The 20,777-nt window shown below is 35.2% G+C and overlaps 1 protein-coding gene across 1 annotated transcript in view; it reads right to left on the minus strand.

Annotated features, from left to right (window-relative positions):
- The window catches only part of LOC145667811 (uncharacterized), a 174,204-nt gene that overhangs the window by 23,790 nt on the left and 129,637 nt on the right, over positions 1-20,777 (minus strand). The gene's annotated exons all lie outside the window — the stretch shown is intronic.

Raw genomic sequence — 20,777 nt, forward strand, 5'->3', positions numbered from 1 at the left:
AATCTGGATTTAGTGAGTGTACAACTGTCTTCACTTGATTTAAGTTTTCTGCATAATACAACACAGCTTCTACTTACAAGCTCCATCGGGTTTAAAAGTGTTGCGGAGGTAGCGGAACATTTTTCGCTACTTCGCGAAAGATACGTGCGCGCGATGGACCTTTCATGAATAGTTTTCTTTACATTTGATACAAGTGCGTCTACTTCCGGAAATTGACATTTGATTATTACTGCTACGTGATAAAGACCGTCTACAAGAGAAGTCAGGTGGACTAATTTATGATACAACACGTTATTCTGTTATTCTATATGTTTTATTCTACATCTACGTTTACAAAATAATTCAGTTCACTTTAAATATAACCTACTTTCTTGTGATATACCCTGAAATATGCTAGTATGCAGCAATAAAATTTGGAAATATGCAATATCCTGCAAAGTTTACGAAATATGCATGCACATCGAATTTCACTCAAAATATGAACTTATATGCGCTATCATATGCGTCTCAAACGAATCCTTACAAGTCCGTCGGAAAGAGAGAAATATTTCCCATACGTTTCTGTGTCTTACTATAAACATGTATTTTGCATATAAATCAGGGCTGTGCTGATGATACTTCAGTCACAAGAAACATTGATTTCGGCAGGAAACTTGAGGAAGTATGCTATCACAATCTAACCTAACCTAACTCAATCCAACCTAACTCTCTACTTTCGTCCGCCATTGCAATAGACTTGGCGTCTTAGGACAGGCGCTACAACCATTATCAATTCTCTCTTTTCATCTTCGTTTACTCTATCTTTTTGATATCTATAGCAGCACATGTAGCATGTGTTCACAAGTTACGGACGAATTAGAGCATTTGGATTATGCATGCCATGTAATCGGGAGAACCTGTGTTTGATTCCTAGCACCAGATTCTAAGCTTCACTTATTTTTCATAATTTAAACTTCAACGACAATGTTTCGAAATCTGAAGCATAACTTCAATGAAATACGAGTTCGGCTTGACCAAAAAGCCTATGGAAGCTTAACAAAGAATACCATATACGAACAATCAAGCTTTAGTTGCCACATGACTATCAGTTTGAAAATTCAAGTTCAAAGTGGACTGCACAAGCTTCAAGGACAAACCACGATCCCCAGGCTAACGCTTATTGCTATCAAAAGGTTATTTCATATTTGGAATGCATACATTGACCAGCAAAAACATTATGACCACTGACCTAATATCTAGTATCACATTTTGACTCGCAGGACAGCAGCAACGCGGTTGGTCATGGAATCAACGACGCATAGGTAGCTGGAGGCATGAAGCATCAAATCTGTACTCTCAAGTCACTTAATTCCTGTAAATTCTGCGCAGATGGGGTAATGAGCTCGAATCTGACGTTTAATGATATCTCAAGAGCATTCAATTTGGTTGAAATTGGGTGAGTTTGGTTTCTTCAAAAGTGAAAATGAATCCTTAATACAGTGTAAGTTATTTCAATATAGGTTAGATAGAACATACAACATTATAAGGTTAAGGTTTACATGAAGGGGGCCATTATCTAAATTTAAAATACCAAACCTATCCTAATACCATATTAACAAAAATTAACGCAATTGTAACACGAAAAAAGGCTGTTCCTCAACTAAATGTTGGTCCATTATAGTTCATTTTCTGCAGCGCAAAGTTCGTTCGCGGTGATAGTTACTATTTTCATATGCATTGCGAGAGGTTAAGGGTATTTAAGTGGTTCACCTTTATAAAAGAAGAAGAAGAAGAAGAAGAAGAAGTCAATCAAGTAAAGTTAATAGTTCAAGATAATGTAAAAAAAGAAAACAGAAAAACGAAAGCGATTAATTTTGCAAAGCAAAGTCAAATGTGCATGCTTACAGAGACACGAACAATGGCATTACTTTCAAAGATAAAGAAAAAATAGTTGTATTAGCATAAAGTAAGAAACCAAATTTACTTTATTCACATACCTACCTTCGCTAACGCGTTTGTTCCCTACAGACGCAACCCTACGCTACAGTTTAGTCCCTCGTGCGTTTCCCTATTCAGACGCAGACTACGTGGAACACTATGTTATAGTGAGCAAGTAACACAGGTTAGTTTATGTTTTCCGTACAATTGGACAGAGCATCCGTAAAAATATATTACGCCATCTGTAGCAAATTACTTCCAAACCCAGTGGCGTACGCAAGGAGGAATTTCTGGGATTAAATCCCCGGCCCTTCACTAAGATATTACGCAAGTGTATAAACATGACTATATTTAAATTTGTATATAAACACTTTAAATGATGTGAATTTGGGATCTTGAGCCCTTCCCCTTAATGAAATCATGCATATACTACTGTCTAAACCAGACCCAGTTTTCTTTTCTCAATAGAAATACTAACTGAAGTGTGCAAGGTAATGCTAAGCGAAAGAACGAAAAGAAATTAGGCTTCAAAGTGCCAAGTTATCCGCTGTGAATTTGAGAATTTCAGGGAAAAGTTTCCATTTTCCGGTGTTGTTAATCAAGCCAATGACAATAAAAAAATAAAATATTAGTATAATAAGATGCTCTTGAAGATTTCAGATATTGATACTTAAAGTTTCCTAATATGCTGTTTCTTTATTACAGTTAGGATTATTAGAGAATGGGGAAATATTATAATTAAGGGTATAGTTTTGAATTTAGGGGGCTAAACTTAGATTTAAAAAATAAACAGAAATTTACAGGGGGAATGAGTTGATGTTAACCTAGCCTTTAAAAAAATCAGAAAATATAGTGAGAAAGCCCATCTGTATAAACCATCAAGTTAGGTTAGTAACTTAACCTAACCTAACCTAACTTGAAGAAATAAAAGTTACAGAAAATATAACGAGAAAGCACGAATTTTAATCAAAACATTCTGGCCCCCAAATCCAAAAATATGCCTTATTAAGTAATACCCTCTTCAATACTGACAAAATCATGGGTTCACTTGGGCAGACGGTTCTATCAAAAAGAACGTTTATAGGTAAAATATTAAATGTAGCACTTATTTTTAATGTAGCAATTTTCTGTTTTAATACCTTCCTTCAACTACAATCTCCTTTGCTCCCTGTCTCTCTTTCCTTTCACCATATCCTCTAGCACGTCCTCCACAGCCAATATCCCAACCAGTTCCTATTTCTAATCTTATCAATATCTAAAACTCTTCTCTTTTCTCCTAATGCTAATATTTCTAATACCTTCTCATTCGTTTTTCGTTCAACACAGCTAATTCTCTCCTTTTTTCTCCATGCCCAGGTTTCGAAAGTCTGCAATTTTTTTCATCGCTTTTGCGTAATATCCATGTTTCTGCTCCATTGGAATCAGTAAAACAAAATCTCAATATTTAATTATAAGTTTGTTTAATACAAACATTAGCTAATCGTGGTTGAAAAGAAAAATCTGACACCTTTAGAGTGTAAAAATAATTTTGCAGTTCATGGTATTTCAATAATCTGTACCGTTTTGATTTTCTTTCATTCGTCCCAGGGGTAGCCTCCCCAGTTTGGGAGTCAGGAAGTGTTGGATCTGTTAAAAAATATAAAAAGATTACGAAATGTCGTGATTCATCTTATAAGTAGCAAAACGTGGGCACCCAATAAAAAATAAAGGTCATCACTTACGTTGTACACTACTATCATACTTACACGAAGATAAACTATGTTACATTTAGAAACATACATTGTATTTACGTTACTATTGGAGCATTGTAGAATTTTATTATCCCTTATATCCAGAGTAAAATTTACCTATGAAAAGCATAAGATTTCTTAAAAGCAAGACTTCCAAGACTCTTGCAAGCAAGACCAAGACCAAGACCAAGACCGAAGGTTCCAGTGCAAGACCAAGACCAAGACTGGGTGTGCAAGACCAAGTCCAAGACCAAGACCACCCTGGTCTTGGTCTTGGTCTTGGTCATGCATTTGCTCATTACTAGTTATCTGTCTTAATTGGCACATAACTATGAAGCCGTTGAAGTTTCAAAAAAACATCCGAAATGGTCGTTATAGAGTAGAATGTCCTCTTTCCGTTGACATCAAAATCATTTCTGTATCTTAAAAACTAAGCGTGCTAGACCATCTTATGTAGCGAGAGTATTGTCTTTTATAACACTGAACTCCGCCATGTAAGGCAACATGTCTTTTCTTTAAATAACGTAAAACTTAAATTTTATAAAGAGAAGTATCTGAATTGTTCTTATAAATTAAAGAAAACAACTTCAATAACAATAATAATAATAATAATAATAATAATAATAATAATAATAATAATAATAATAATAATAATAATAATAATAATAATAATAATGCATATCATAGGAGCATTACAAAGGATGTAATTATAATGTAATAAAAATGGTGTAACTTTCACGAAAGTGTCTTATTACCAGCTCTCATATTTACAATAGAGTGGTCACAAATTATGTTGTACAGCGGTGGACACTTCTAAATGGTACACCTTAGCCGTAAATATCCATATGGCTGTACCATTTAGAAGTGTCCACCGCTGTACAATAAATCAAAATACAGTAATTGGCATGCCTAACACTGGTATGTTTTTTTAAACATTAAAGTACAACATGTAGTTTACAACGTATGTAATGTTATTCATTAACAACCACTTTTTGTTGTATAACTTTTGTCTTAATGTCTGTAAAAGAATTGTCTGCAATTAATTGTAAATTCCTTTTATTTGTTCATATTATGCTAATATAAAAAGTACCCTAAATTTCTTCATCACCCATCAGGGGTTCATTTGTGATGTTTTCACAGTTGTCATTATAGTAAGAGCCACACGTTGTTGTGCAATCGAGACAATATTTCTTACACGTACATTTACGTATGATACATCCACATGTACAGCTGCTGTGAATCATTTTTAGAAGGCTGACAGAAGTGAGTTTATTATCCACCATTATTGGTATCAGTTTGTTCGCTTCATTAATCCGGTCTCACTTAGTAGGATCCATGTCTTGACTAAGACCCATCCATGCCATGACCTGAAAGTAAGTTCGTTGTGAGTGGTATTTTGTACCAGAAATTGCGGGTGGAAAGCGCTCGGGTGTTACAAATGAATTATTAACCGCCATTTTTTTTTCAAATGTAGATATTTCGCAACGATTGTAATGTGTCGGATTCTTTCCCATTGAACAAAGATAACATTGCCTTATCCCCGGTAGTTTTCTCAGTTTTTGGATCTGTGTTTGAAGAACAGAAAATCTGTGCACATTCACGCAAAATGCCATTTTTGTTAAGTTTTTCAAAAACTGACTTTTTTCCCAATACCAAAAATTCGTGAAGTAGTATCTGATCCAGTGAAGGTATGTGCAAATAACAGGCTTGTACATACATCTTTCCCCAGCAAGCTCTTCAAGGCAGTAATGTTGTAAACATGAGCTTTCCCTTTGTCTGATTGTAGATACAGACCCTTATTATCTGTATAGCCATAATAGAGAAGCAATATTAGTAGAACCGTATCTTCACCGACGAGGGTTGTTGACTGGGTAAGTGACTTAACAACTGCAGCTTTTACAATGTCGACATCTGCTTCTCTCTCTCTTCTTGTATTACTTGACATCCTTTCGATCTCAGGCGCACAGTAATTATTTTTATCAATAATTGTTTGTTGCTTCCATTAGAGAGAAAGTCCTCCTTTTTCTCAACAAATTTTGTTGCTTTCGTGACATTGACTACTATTGTTGTAGTTGTCTTCCTTCGTTCAAGTATTGTCCTTTGGGGTAGGCTTTCTGTAGCCATCGAAAACAAAGTTGCTTTTTCCATATCGTTCTGCAACAAAACATGCATAATGATCTGCAATGAAGCTGTAAGTACTTCCTTGAGACCAGTTAAGGCTATGTAAGAGGGAACCTCTATCCGAAATATACTGCACAGTATAGGGAAAAGGTTGAAGCTTTCGTAAGAGTAGCATGCTTTCTTATGTCTTCAAGAAGTGCAGGTTTATCTGCCTTTCTAAGTTTGTGTTTAGCTCCAGACAGTGTAGATGAGCATGGAGAAAGCTCATACTTCATCACCTCATTTAAGTGTAAATCTCCACTCTGAGACACAACCAAGAGCCGTTGAAACAAAAGAGTAGGATCTATCGTTTTGTCTTCCGATACCTGAACAACCTTTGCTGATGCAAACGTGATTGCCTTAATGTTGCGTTTGTGTGTATATGAAAATGTGGACTGATTTTCCATTTGAGCAACAATGTCTTTATCGACACTGAAAAGCTCATGGACATTCACATCATTATCTGCATTTATTCCAGTTACAATATTATGCAATGCCACTTCCTGAGACAGTGAGGAATATAGTTCAAGCATACTAGCAATTTTAGCCACATCCTCTTTATCACGAGCTATTCTTGCAGCAGTTGCCTCTTTCTGCTGTTCACAAGTAGTATATTGCATATCACAGAAGTCCTGCATGGAAAAGTTGTAAAACGAGGATACAGGAGAAGATATTGTCCAGATTGCCCTTTGCTTCTCTGTTATTCCATTACCTCTTGTTAGTCCTCTGTGGTTTCTAATGACCTCATCAGCGTCTGCTCAATAACCAGGTCACAACTAAGATCGGTACAGAATCTGTTACTTCTTCTGATGACATGGTATCCCTGCATGAACTTATGATTCACTTCAGGGTTAGTTATATCCAAGCTTTCATGGTGTGAAGGTACAGGTAAGCAGAGTTCAGATAATTTTGGTGATCTGCAGCAGCAAATATGGGCAAACAAGCTGAAATAGCGTGTAGATGTATTGTCCATGATCTGATCGATCGACATGAATTAGCTCCCTGACTACACCAAACATCTGCGTATAGTTCCACCAACGTCTGCTTGTCTTTGACTCCTGAGACTATTAACACATTCTTTCATGCACAGCAGAAACTATACGCGCCATACAATCTGATTCAAGCATGTTCAGCTCTAAGTCACCCTTTTTCAACTTGACAGTACAACTGTTCTAGCTCGGTAATGTGGCCCTCAAACCCAGGTTCTGTTTCAATAATTTTGGAAATAATTAAGTTCGTAAGCCATTGGTTGACCATAAGATGCCCACGTAATGCACGCTGTACTGCTTTTCCTGATATAGCATGTATGATTGTATTTTCACTGTAGACTGTTGCTAAGATCTCTTCTGTCCACTGTCTTCCATTAATGTACCTATAGCACCCAATAGATTTATTAAGATATGAAAACTTCAAAATAACAAAATAGCATCTTTCACTTGGCCATTCTTTTTGACTGAACTCACGATTTCAGAAGTTTTCCAAAACAATGGCTGGTCAAAGGTAACAATAATTGGCATTTTTTATTTCACTGCTAGCTCATAAATGAAATTAAGAGTTGACAGAATGCATGTTTTGTTTCCAGGGTACATATCAATCATGGGCAGGAATTGCACAGATGGCTGACTTGGATGTATACATGAGAGTGCCCAACACTTCACAAAAATTTTATCCTGTGATATACAGCATTATCGGTGGCATATTTAAGAGAGGCTTCTGGGCTTAATCTCCCCCGAAATCTTTCTTACTGTAGTAAAGTAAATGAAATATCTTGCAGAATTTTCACATTTCCAATCAAAGCCCTACCTCCAAAAGTTAGCAATGCCCCCCGAAACAAAATCGTAAATACGGTACTGATTATTATTATTATTATTATTATAGTTGTTTTCTTTAATTTATAAGAACAATTCAGATACTTCTCTTTATAAAATTAAAGTTTTTACATTATTTAAAGAAAAGACATGTTGCCTTACATGGCGGAGTTCAGTGTTATAAAAGAAAATACTCTCGCCACATAAAATGGTCTAGCTCGCTTAATTATTAAGATACAGAAATGATTTTGATGTCAACGAAAAGAGGACATTCTACTCTATAACGACCATTTCGGATGATTTTTTTGGAAACTTCAATTGTTTCATAGTTATGTGCCAATTAAGACAGATAACGAACCGAAGTAACGAAATTTTTGGAATAACGGAAGCCATATTTAAATTTGGAGGCATTATCACAAGACTGCACCGCCTTTCCTTATTTATATTATCTATTAACATCAATTTGACACAAGAACGAAGTTTCTGTATTTTAATTCTGTGAGAAGATATAATTGCTTTTTCCGAGAAAGGTGTTTAGTAACAAAATCCAAAATGGGGGCTCAAAATGGCGGTCAAATGGAAGTCTAAAATTTGCTAATTTTTGATATGTTGTTCAGAATGCTTTTTTCTACCAGAGAAACTAAAAAAAGCTTTCCTTGCAATTTGTTGGCAGTAGAGTCCTAATTTTCTTTATATTTACTGGGACAAAATGACGCAACTGCTTTAGAGGTAAAATGTAGCTCTAATAATACTGACATGATAAATTATAGTTTATAAGAATTCAGAACAGAGGCCCAAATGTACAATTTTCGGCAGAATGTGAAAAATTATTCGAATCGAAACTTCCTCGTCTCGGAACCACCTTAAGGAGTAGGAATCAAAAAAGCTCGAAAGTCGAAAACTAAGGACCATCTTGATACATAAGCACATATATCGATTGTTAATGCTAGTAAGTGGTGCTAATGTCAACATATAGGCCTATCGACTTTAATTTTCATCTGCAAACAATCGATGTAACTAATCGATGTAATCGATGTATTTTTTGGCTTGGTGTATATTCTCTGTGGTTCTTTATCTGCGATGTTGCCATATAGTGCAATTCACATCTCCAAAAAAAAAAGACCCGAAAGGTATATAATTATATACATTATATTTTTCGCTTTAGTTTAACTTGTAGAATACTGCTCTGTAGTTCGTTGGCTCCATTTTTAGAACACTTGATTTATATATAGTGTAAATGTATATTTTTCATCATATCTTACTAAAGGGGAGCTTAGCCTCCGAAACCCCTTGCGTACGTCACTTCTCCAATATCACGAATATTCTGTGATTTCACATTTTCTACATGGTTTCAATGTTATGTGAATGTTCGGATACTTTTAGATTACCCTGGGTTACTGCGTTGCTTGGATTAGTGTCTCGACGCTCCCTCATTAAGTGAAGGGGCGGGGGGCAGTCAGAATCACTGTTTACAGGTAAATTCGAGAATTTCTAATAAACCACTTCCATCATGAAATTACACGAGTATCTCAATTTAGTTGATATGCTACTAGGTTAATAATCCTTTGAAGTTTAATCAACTAGTATTTGCTACCGCAAACAATATTCCGTATTTGAAATCCCACGCTTATATTCATCGTATATTTAGCAGGTGCACAGGCTAACAGAGATTCCAATACACATAAATTCAAAAGCAGAGCTAAATGCCAGTAATCAATGCAAGTTGTTTGCAATAAGCAGGTAATTGAATAGATGTTTGTGATATATTGATGCACTTTTGATCGACGAAGAAAAAGCTGATAATGGTTAATGACTGGTCGTAACTCGAAACAAAGTGATATTTGTGTTACATTTTTCGTTCGGTGCAGTAAATTCTTTTATTTTATTCTTCATAAAATATTGTAGCAGTAAAATGCTTTTAATATTTCATTGTATGGTGTTGCTAGTTATAACTTTTGCTATTGCATAAAAGCTGCTTGTGGTAGGTGTCTGTTTTAATCATAAAATAGGTTAATTATATATATATATATATATATATATATATATATATATATATATATATATATATTAGGGATAGCATAAGTTTTCCGGAATCGGAAAATTTGCTTTCCGGAATTCGGAAAAATTCTGGAATTCTGAAAAATCCGGAATTCAGAAAAAAATCCGGATTTCGGAAAAATTCCGGAATTCAAAAAAAATTGGATTTCGGAAAAATTTCGGCATTCGGAAAAATAACGGAATTTAGAAAAATTCCGGAATTCAGAATAATTACGACATTCGGAAAAATCCGGAATTTTTCCGATTTTACTTTCCGGATTCTGGAAAGTAAAAATTCTGGAATTGGCCATCCCTAGCTAGTAGCTGTAAAAGAAAACACAATAATGAATATATATACTTGTATTAGTTTCTTGTAGTTGGATATGTCTTTATCACTTACGTAGACAATTGTTACTGCAGTTATTTACTGCTTTATGAGGAAGGTCTTATTTTCACACACAAAAATGTCGCCTGTATGTCTCAAACATTATCGTGTTCCCACCTGCAGCTGCTCCAAAGTACTGCAAACTACTTTTTAACCAGACGAAAGGCAGTGAAGAAAAAGAAATCTCAACAAATATTCTAATAACATTCGCTTATTGTCAACATACCTATGTACAGTAATTACAAATTTATAATTTTTGACTTTACGAAGTATACAATGTATTTGTTCAATAATTAACATAAGCAGGCATTCATTAATTTATATTAATATAATAATTAATAAAACTAATAAGCGGGTGATTGATGACTCAGTGGTAGAGTTTTCATCTATGGTATTCTAACCCAGGACATGTGGGTTTTCGATGGCTAATTTTGTGTTCGAAAATTTTCCCGGTGGTACTCTTGGTTCCCTTTCTTGTATTTGTTCCATCATCACTCATTAACGAATTTAGTTTATCAAAACTCTATAGCCATATATTCATTCTGTCCGTCAGTGAAACAGTCTCAAGAACTATCTGATCGATTACCATCAATTTTGGCCACGATGTACAGAGTCAATAGTTAAGAATCGAGTTCCCTGTTGAATGTAATATTCAGACCGGAAGCGGTACAAATCAACTATTTCCGATTTTAACGTTAATCATTATATAGTAAATATGGTAATAGGGTGTCTTCCCACTTGCGACAGTCCTATTAGCGACAGGAACTGTTAACTGTCCCATGAGCGACCGATTCGATCTGTTAACTGCCCTATGAGTCATCGATTCGTTCATACTAAGATAATGGAAGAAGATAAGGCTCTCTCTTCTTTAACTTGTTTTATACTAACGTGATTTAGAACCTAAAAATGTACTATGAAAAATTTCGCTCTACCTGAATTTAATACGTTAGAATGCTCTCATTACATTAACAATATTTTATACGTTTTTCCTAATGTTATATTTTTGAATTAATTTCTATGAATACATTAACTCTATCAAGGAGAAAATTAACTAAATATTTAGAATAGCTCCACCTTTGTCTATGATTCTAATATAATTAAAAATTTCATGTTAAAATGATACGGAGCATAAATTTAGATTAAATATGTTTATGGCATAAGAAAGAAATCAGAAGGAGGTAGGGCCGCCCGAAGAAAATTTTCTAGGGAGGGGCATCTCCATGGTTGCTGTATCACGTCTGGTATATCTGGTATTTAATATACGTGGTTTGCTATATTACGTATACATTTTTGTGAGCCAGGGGGGCGATCCATGCCTTCCCATCGGTCGCCCATGGAAAAAGGTGTTCACCATTTGAGGATATGAAAGAAATCTAAAAACACGGTGTATTCGAAGAAATTATTAATTAAGTTACAAATCTCTTGCAGGGCTTAACAGTTCGTCTAGTTATAAGGGATTATTTCAGATTGCTACTCGACAAGCTTTTATGTATAAGTCAAAACAAGGAAGGAAGGCAAATTAAGCAATTAGTTTACATTTTAGTAGCTTACAATAGGAGTTAAGGTAGTTTAAAGAGTTTGTTTACCTTTTGGATCGTTTAGAGTGATCTGCATTGTAATTGGTGGAATTGGTTGAGAATAGCCAATCAGATTTAAGGGATCTCAAAAGTTGTCTTTTATCATTGATATTTTTTTAGAAATTTTATTCATAGAGTCATAGGAAGTTTAAGAAGTAGATAGTTGGCGAAACTGTTACACGTTTAAGTTTTTCAAAATAAAATATATTAGTATGCTTAGTGAGTAAATAGATTTGAATCAAATTAAGTACAGAAAGAGCTTTTGAAGAAGGGGATATTACAACTGGACTTTCAATAATTACATAGGAATATACCGTTACTTTTCATGGAAATACCCCTGTTGTCTCGTTAAGTTATTTGATATGTTTTATGTCAAATCTAAATCAAAATTAAAATAAGTTTTGTTTGCACTCACAGTAGAGGAAAAATATATTTGACGAACAGTATCACTGACACGTACATATTCCATACCAAGGTTGTTCGGGTGCTAATAACGCCAGAGGCAAACATATTTTACGAGATGGAATCATATCATCTTCCATCATCTCAATGTAAATGAATCGGTCGCTCATAGGACAGATAACAGTTCCTGTCGCTAATAGGACTGTCGCTTCTGGGACTAATTCTGGTAATAGATAGCGAGAAGCGGTTTCCAGTAATCGACATATATAACATTCATGTAGATAGAATGTTACCCAATTTGTGCATCTGCTGAAAATAATGAGCTTAGGTATTTAGAGAACATTTTCCGCTTTAGAAAATGTGTGCTTGATAAAGAATGTAGAGAATGAGCTGAGTCAGGCACGTAGCTAGAATATGGTAATAGGAAGGGGGGGGGGTCTGTCACGAAATACTGTGGTTATTTACCAAGGGCTTAATCATTCTAAACTATTTTATTGGCAACATATATTGGTTCGTTTAGCCAAGATTTCTAATGGGGCATGATATGAAATACTGTGGTTACACACCAGGGTCTCGATCAATCTAAATATTTTACTGACAGCATACCCATATTGATTGGTTAGGACAATAAAATGAGGATATGTTAGTATTTTAATAAGAAGGTATGAAAAAATCTCGAGTAAAAGAATATAAAAAAACTATTGAAAAAGATATAGTCTTCCGAGGTCATTCGAACGGTGTTGCGCCTGGAAAATTTGCGCCCTACCTCAAGAACAGGGAAAATTGCGCCTGCGATGTACCTCCGCCGGGAAGTTTGAGCCCTGCGAAATAAAAGAAACTATTCGAGCTTACGCATTTCCTCGGAGGGACTGACATTACAGCATAAACAATCCTCCCCCCACAGCCATGCCATTTGTGATCTATTTTTATTGCGCTATATAAGGGGAGAATAAACTTCAATATAAGCCAAAAGAACACAACGGATCAACGCAATCACTGCTTCTTCCAGAGATGATTTTTGGGGAACACTGGCCTCCCCAGAGCTCTCAGAGTTCCCCCTCGGAGGAGACCAAAATAATACGTCTATAATATAATAATAAATAGAATAGTACCAGCAGTGACCCCCGTCCGGAATACTAAGTGTGCCCCCCGGAACATTTTTTCTGAAAGAACGACTGAACGCAATTGTGTGTTTGAAGTGTAATTCCAGCAAGTAAACACATTGTACATAGTTTTCTTGATAATATTACTGAACTGATTTTACATTCACTTTACATTTTCTTTTCTATATTTTGTGTCCTGAAAAGCCAAACAACTCGCAAGGATTGTGAACAGAGATAGATATCTGGGTAGAGACAAACAGCCTTTTGTAGATTAAATTATATTCTTTGATTATATTAATAAATAATTATATAGGGTCTATCAGTCATTTATACTTTTATTGTAAATTTTGTAGTATAATGAAAAATTGTATTTGTATGGATTGCCCTTAAGTGAACTAAAATTGAATTTTTTTCATTTGTTCGGAATATTATGACGGATGGAGTAACTCACTGAAACGATGAGAGGCAAGCCTAGTTCAAGTGTGAGTGGAAGTTACTTTACACAATACATAAATAAGTTGAATTGTGGGGCGCAAACATACCAGTGCAAATATATAACCGGCCCATTTTTCTCTCTGTTTGGGGTAGGGCCCAAACATCCCAGTGCAAATATATTGTGTGCGCATTTTTCCCTATTTTTGTGGTAGGGCGCAAATTTCCCGGGCGCAAAATTCTCGCATTCAAGGAAAATATAATGTCCGTGAAGTTGACAAGCCACTTATGTCAGACCCCAATTTCGACTTTAAACGTCGCTAGTGTTACGTTAGTGTTCGATAGTGACCCAAATCGTTAGTACTCCACAGATAACGTGTGCTTTTTAAATAATGGATAAAGGTCTTCTAATTGCATGCCAACACGCCCACTTCTAAGAATCATCTCAAAAATGAGGTTAACCGTTAGAGCAAGTAAGTGGTCATTAGTGCCATTAGTATTAACGTTAATGCCTCCATCGTACGGCCCTTGGAGTAATAATATGACTTTAACTACTTTATACATCAGGTTCACCTTATTAAAATTAGCCAAACGAACATGATAACACCACGCTCTTTGTAGAATCTCAATGCGTCCCTATATTCTCGCAAACATAATGCGCAATGTGGATGTCCCCTGACGTGCCCAAGTGTTACTTTTTTTGCAACTATTGTTTATCAGTTATTTATTGCTAGTCTGCAGAATAGTCCTTACATTAATATGCCATTGTCCTTGATAAACATTGCGTATTTACAAGCAGTTTGTTATTACTGTTAGAAGATATCAAAAAACAACAGATAAAATCTACTACTTAACGGTTCATATTTTTCTTTTACAGTATATAAACGATTAATAATAATAATAATAATAATAATAATAATAATAATAATAATAATAATAATAATAATAATAATAATAATAATAAGACTATTCCAGCATAAAAGTTATCAATTGCATCACACTGGCAACAAGCGACGCATATTTTCACTTCATAAAAATTCGTTATTCACGATTTTCTGGAAAACTACCTACCGGTATGATAGATAACATCTTCATTATGTCAAGTTGTTTATCTCAGTGTGATATGTCTTACCTCTTGATAATATCACAGTAAAACAAAAATTAAATATTAGGAGTACATCGTACTTTTGGACTACATCTCATTAACCATGGAAAGATTGAGTAGTGTATACTTTAGGATGTAAGTTTCAGCTTAACTTGCATCATACATTCTTAGGATTACAAAAAGAAAATTTGTTCGTTTGCATTTGAACAAAATTCTTAGGATTACAAAAAAAAATATTTTTTCCGAATTCCGGAATTTTCCGAAATCCGGATTTTTTCAAATTCCGGAATTTTACCGAATTTCGGAATTTTTCTGAAATCCTGATTTTTCCGAAATCCGGATTTTTTCCGAAATCCGGATTTTTATTGAATTCCGGATTTTTTCGAAATCCGGAATATTTCCGATTTTACTTTCCGGATTTCGGAAAGTAAAAATTCCGGAATTGGCCATCCTTAGTTTCGACCCATTTTTTTCCCTCAACTTCTTCTCTTTCCACCAATGTGGGTTAACCCTTAACGAGTTTTCGTCACCATTTTTCTACACATTTTTTCATCTTGCCTTTTTGCGTTTGAAGAGTATTATTTTCAGGTATTGTTCGTTGTGGTTATTTGTGTTCATACTTTCCGCAATGGTAGAGCAGCTATTGCCCCCTGGTGACAATTCTGGTGAATTTTAAACTGGAAGTAGTCTGCGGATATAATGTTTTGAACCAGTGCCGGAAGCAGACAGAAAAGGCAGTGAACCGATAAGGTTTAAAACTCTGATAGGCTGGGCGTAATGAAGTCTTGTCCTTTTCTGAAATTTGTGCAAAAAAAGCATCCATCATTCTACGACATAATTGTTTCATTAGGTAAATCTTTCATTATCCAAAGGTTTATCCAGAGGGTGATAAAACCCAATGACACAAACTGGAAATAGACTGAGAGACACCCCTTTCCCAAGTCTCTGATGATCACCCACTCAACCACTCTTTGGTGATGCGGAAGAAAAAAGTTTTCCACAAACATTTTTTTTTCCTATAAGGAATACCTTTTTTATATATAACTTAAGAAAAACGAAATCGTCAGTGTTAGTAACCCCGAGGTTAAACATGTGTTTACAAATGCTGAAATAGTATTAATAAGTAACTTTTGCCATTTAAAAATGGCTAGTTTGGGTTTAGTGCAAACCATCCACCATTAGACAATATTTAGGTAGTATCATTGGATGCGGACCCAATAGGGTCATTTATGAGAAAACGTTTCTTACACTTCTGGAGCTGAAATTTAACATATATATATATTTAAAATTTCCAATGGGACCGTTCCGTTGTATGAGGCATGAAAGGAGGAAATCAGAATACTGTGTTTAAGGCTGGTCGGAAAAACTAGTAACAATTGTATGTAGTTCCATAATATTTTGTTTCATGTTGTCTAAACAAAACATGACATCTAGGCGGGACTAAGTCGTTGCTGTAATATAGGTGGACATGGGGTGAGTGGGAATAAAGAACGACGTATACTAAATGGAAAGATTTAAGATAGTCTAAGAAAGGCCGTAGAGGCTTGGTGCTGTTTCATTAGTGTGGGATCTTACTAAAATCAATCGCTATAGTGTATACTGATGAAAATGAATGGGTAGGAGAGAAGGTAGAATTGTCTCATTCAGATATCTTTACATTTAAATAACCGGAAAGACTATAAATATTTACTAAACAGATGTTTCCTATGTGGCATCGTATTAGCTGTTATGCGTCTAACGCAATACTATTAGCGCGAATTCTTTCGTACAATAATATAGCGACATCTGTCTGGTCGTCCAAATAAACAATGGCCCTGTAGCCATAAATAAACTCAAAATTTGAAGTTAGAACTTCTTGCACACAGACCACTTATGCGATCTCTACTTTGATTGAATAGCGATAGGAGGAGCTTATTCTGATCGCACTGTATCAGAATGTAAGTTTACACATAATCCTTTCATTGCGTAAGTCGACGGAAAGAAAATTTCCCTAAGCAGCGAATGTCGACTGTAGTCAACATTTTAAATTTTTGTCCATATCTTGGGCTTGTCGAGAGTAGTCGCCAAAGGTGTTCCGTTCGATTGTTTTGCGTTCTATTGTTTTCGATAAACAACAGAACGCAAAAATTCGCACGGAACACCTTCGGCGACTACTCTCAACATGTCCAAGATAGGAATAAAACCATTTACTATAGTCGACATTCGCTGGTTATTGAAACTTTCTTTCCGTCGACAAAAGTCGACTTATGTAGTGAAAGGGTTAATACCAGTAAAATCGAAATAGGCGCATTACAAAAAGATATTATGATAAGCTATACTAACAAAATAATGAAGAAGAAAACAGTGCATACTTACGAAGGTGAAATGCACAAATGTTTAAATAAAAAAAAATAAAATGGAAAGAATCATGTACAGCAGGCGCGAGATGTAAACCAAGAAACAATTCAAAATACAATAATCTGACTCAAAAAAAAATGACACACCATGCGGTAGCAGAATGCATAAAACACAACTTTGTAGGAAACATTTGAATCAGATATTGAGTTTTCACACCATATCATTCGCTGAGTCGTATTTCCAACATTAAACGTATTTACTGTAGATAACGAAATATACTTGTCTTCGTAGATATTTTTGCCATCTCCCTTCGCTTAGTGGAAGAAGTGGGAATAACCTTCGTTTCCAGGTCATCGTGCTAGTGTTCTATAGGAGAAATAGAGTCACCAGTATTTTAACCTTGAGTAGAAGGAATGACCTAACGATCAACTTCTAGGCCTATAGCTTGAACTGGCAAGGATTGCATCAACTCTTTCTTGCACTGATTACAAACGTGTTCAAATTATTAGACTCACGCTCGAAAAATGCAAAGTTGATGTACAACGATAACGTTGTATGTTGTATAAATAACCTGTACCATCTTATAAGAAAAGGATCAGAGGCGAATTATTTGAACAGTTTCATATAAAGAAAAGAAAGATACAAAGAAATATCTGTAGATTATTTTTTGATCGTCAACTATTAAAGTAGTTGCTATGGAGACGTAATAAATGTAAGTGTATGTATGCAGACATCTTGTAAAACATGTAAATGTGGAATACAAACGCTTCTCAAGAGTAGCTATTAAATCCAATTTAAGAAAATGGTAAATTGTGTTTGTCGCGTAGTTTAAGAACCAGAGACTAAACATATAATACGTATAAGTTTATTGTAGCAATTATTGGTGTACAAAACGTATTATAAATTGGTGCCGAAACCCGGTATCGAACCAAGGACCACTTTAAAGTGGTACGCCGAAATATTATCATGAGTGCAACGGATAGAGATATAACTGGAGAGCAGAATACTCATCTAGAGATGAATCCTAACGAAAATTTTACTGACATCCTAAGAGACATAGCTCAGCAAATTAGGAATCTTGATGAAAAAGTTCAGGACCAAGCTCGAAAAAGTAACGAAAAGACTCAGGACCAAGATCGAAAAAGTGAAGAAATAGCTCAGCAAATTAAGAATCTTGAGGAAAAACTAGATCGGAAAATAAGCCAACAAACGAAGGATTTTGAATTAAAGCTAGGGCAATTAGAACAATGCAACGAAAACAAGTGGGAAGTTATCCAACGTCAACTTACACAGATGAACCAGCATATAGTAGTCAAACTCGAGCAGTATGACGAAAAGATGGAAAGAGTATCACAGTCACGGAATTTCAAAACTCTGTAGATCTCATAGAGTCAACATTAAACGCTCATGTTACCCATATCAAATTATTGCAGGAGGAGGTTAACTTTATAAAAGAAAAATGTGTTTCCAAGATTGCATCGCAAGATGGTGGATATATGAATGTGGTGCGTCCTGCATTTACCAGGCGTGAACCTAATCGCAATCCTAGAACGATGTTGGAAGCTAATGAATCTTCAAGCAGTGGAGAGGAAAGTATCGATAGGGAAAGAAGAGTGAGACAGTCATCACGGCGAAACTCCAACAGGTATATGAAGACCATGACAGGTAAACCTATACGATTCAGTGAAGTTAAATCGCTTACTAAATTCAGTGGTGTACCGGAAGATATACCCGCTAGGGGTTTCTTGAAAAATTTGAGGACGAATGTAAGCTTATAGGTGTAGATGAGTCTCAATATTTAAAATTATTGCCACATATATTGTTACTACCCTGTTTAACATGGTTCAAAGCTATCAGGGGTAGTCTTCGTACATATTCTGATTTTAAGAATGCTCTATTATCTACTTACGAGAATGATTTTATGATAGCGAATAGAGATGCCATCTTGAGAACGAAACACTTTAATCCAAAATTACATAGGAGTATTATGGAATTTGTAGTATCTACATATAATGAGTTGAGATCATTAAATCCAAATCATCCGGAATCTCGTATCATAGCTTCCATTAGAACCTTATTGCCATTCCTGTTACAACAACTGTTAACGTCGGCGCAATTCATCAACTTTAATTACCTAACTATGCTTGTTCAAAATTATGAGTCAGTCAGCAATACAGAATAACAATATAATACAGGATAGAGGTCAGGGTAATTCTGGACGTAATCAGACACAATATGCTTCTGTTCGTAATATAAATGTACAACCTGAAAATACTTCTAATGTGCCTAGTTTTAATGATAGAATGAATGGCTATAATGGTACCGGTAATCAGACGCAACTTAATCGCAGAAATGGAACTAGGAATTTTAGAAATAGCTACAGTTTCTGCAGTTTTATTTCAGCCAGTCAGATATCACTATCGATGCCAGGGAGGAAAGGACGACGTGTAGAGGAATTTATATACCGAATTTCTCATCTCCAACTTAAGTAAATCCTTACATTCAGCAGTTTGTGAATAAATCAAGGGAAATTTCAATATTATAAAAGATGCCGCCTTCTCCCCTTCCCTTCTCAAAAGTGAAATTTTCAAAAAAAAAAACGCTAAAAACACGGATATTCTTTTTTATTTAAGAGTTTGTGTACCGAATTTCACATCTTTCAACTTAAGCAAATCCTTATAATCGTCCATTTTTTTATTAAATAAAGGTAAATTTGAGTAGTTCATAAATATCCCTCTTTCGCCATTTTGGAGCGGAATTCTCAAAATCCCTGAAAGACATGTTCCCTTATTTTTAAAGAAGCACCCACATTGCCGAATTTTATTTCTCTAACGCTAGAGAGTCATGAGATACTCAATCCTTAGAGGAAATTTTGAACCCCCCCCTTTCTCCCTTTAGAATGAGTATTTCGAAAAACAAAAACTTTCCTTATTACTTACCTTCATGACTGAAGTAATATTTTCTCCGAATTTCACGTTTCTACTTACAGCAGTATGGCTTGAACTATGATGAGTAACACTCTTCTACTCTTTTATATAACAATGTAGATGTAAAAATGCATGGGGAACTGATTTTAGACTGGCCAAATCTGGGGAATCAACTGGATGGATCGTCTCCATGAATAAACTCGATTCCTAAACTTGATCGTCTACATCCTGGCGGGAATTGATGGAAATCCATCAAGTATGTTCTTGAGATACTTTTGTTTCATATTAGAACAGATAGAGTAAATATCATATATAATGGAATTTTGGCAAAAAAAACTCCTTAACCCTTTTGTAATTTTGGGATTTTTAAGGTAAATTTTTGACTTTCAGTTAAGCAGCTACTGCATCATCACTATTTATCCTTGGATAATGGTTGGAACCTCATTCTCTTTAGAATAAAGGAACTTTCCAGACGGTACCATCAGACACATAGCCAAGTGGTGGGTCCGAGGGGTCCGACCCCCATTCGGAACCAGAAATGAAAAAAATTAAGGAAGGATGAAACATAAAACAAAAATACGAGAAAAACAAGAATCAGCCACTATTGAGTTATTGAATATTATTGAATTAAAAATATAAAGCTACAGCAAGCGTTTGGATACTCTTTCTTATTAAAAACGTTATGTGGAGGAAACGGAAAGGGAGAGGTGTCAAGTTGAAAATGGATATTGTAACGGAGCATTCTGAATTCCATCTAGCTCCATACTAATCCTATGGAAGACAAATGACGATCGATAAACCGTTTTGACCAGGTAGACTCTCAGGTAGAACCAGGCCCGTGCTGGGATACTAATGAG

The sequence above is a fragment of the Thermobia domestica genome, chromosome 13 (assembly GCF_964235325.1).
Source record: "Thermobia domestica chromosome 13, izTheDome1.hap1.1, whole genome shotgun sequence".
Taxonomy (NCBI): domain Eukaryota; kingdom Metazoa; phylum Arthropoda; class Insecta; order Zygentoma; family Lepismatidae; genus Thermobia; species Thermobia domestica.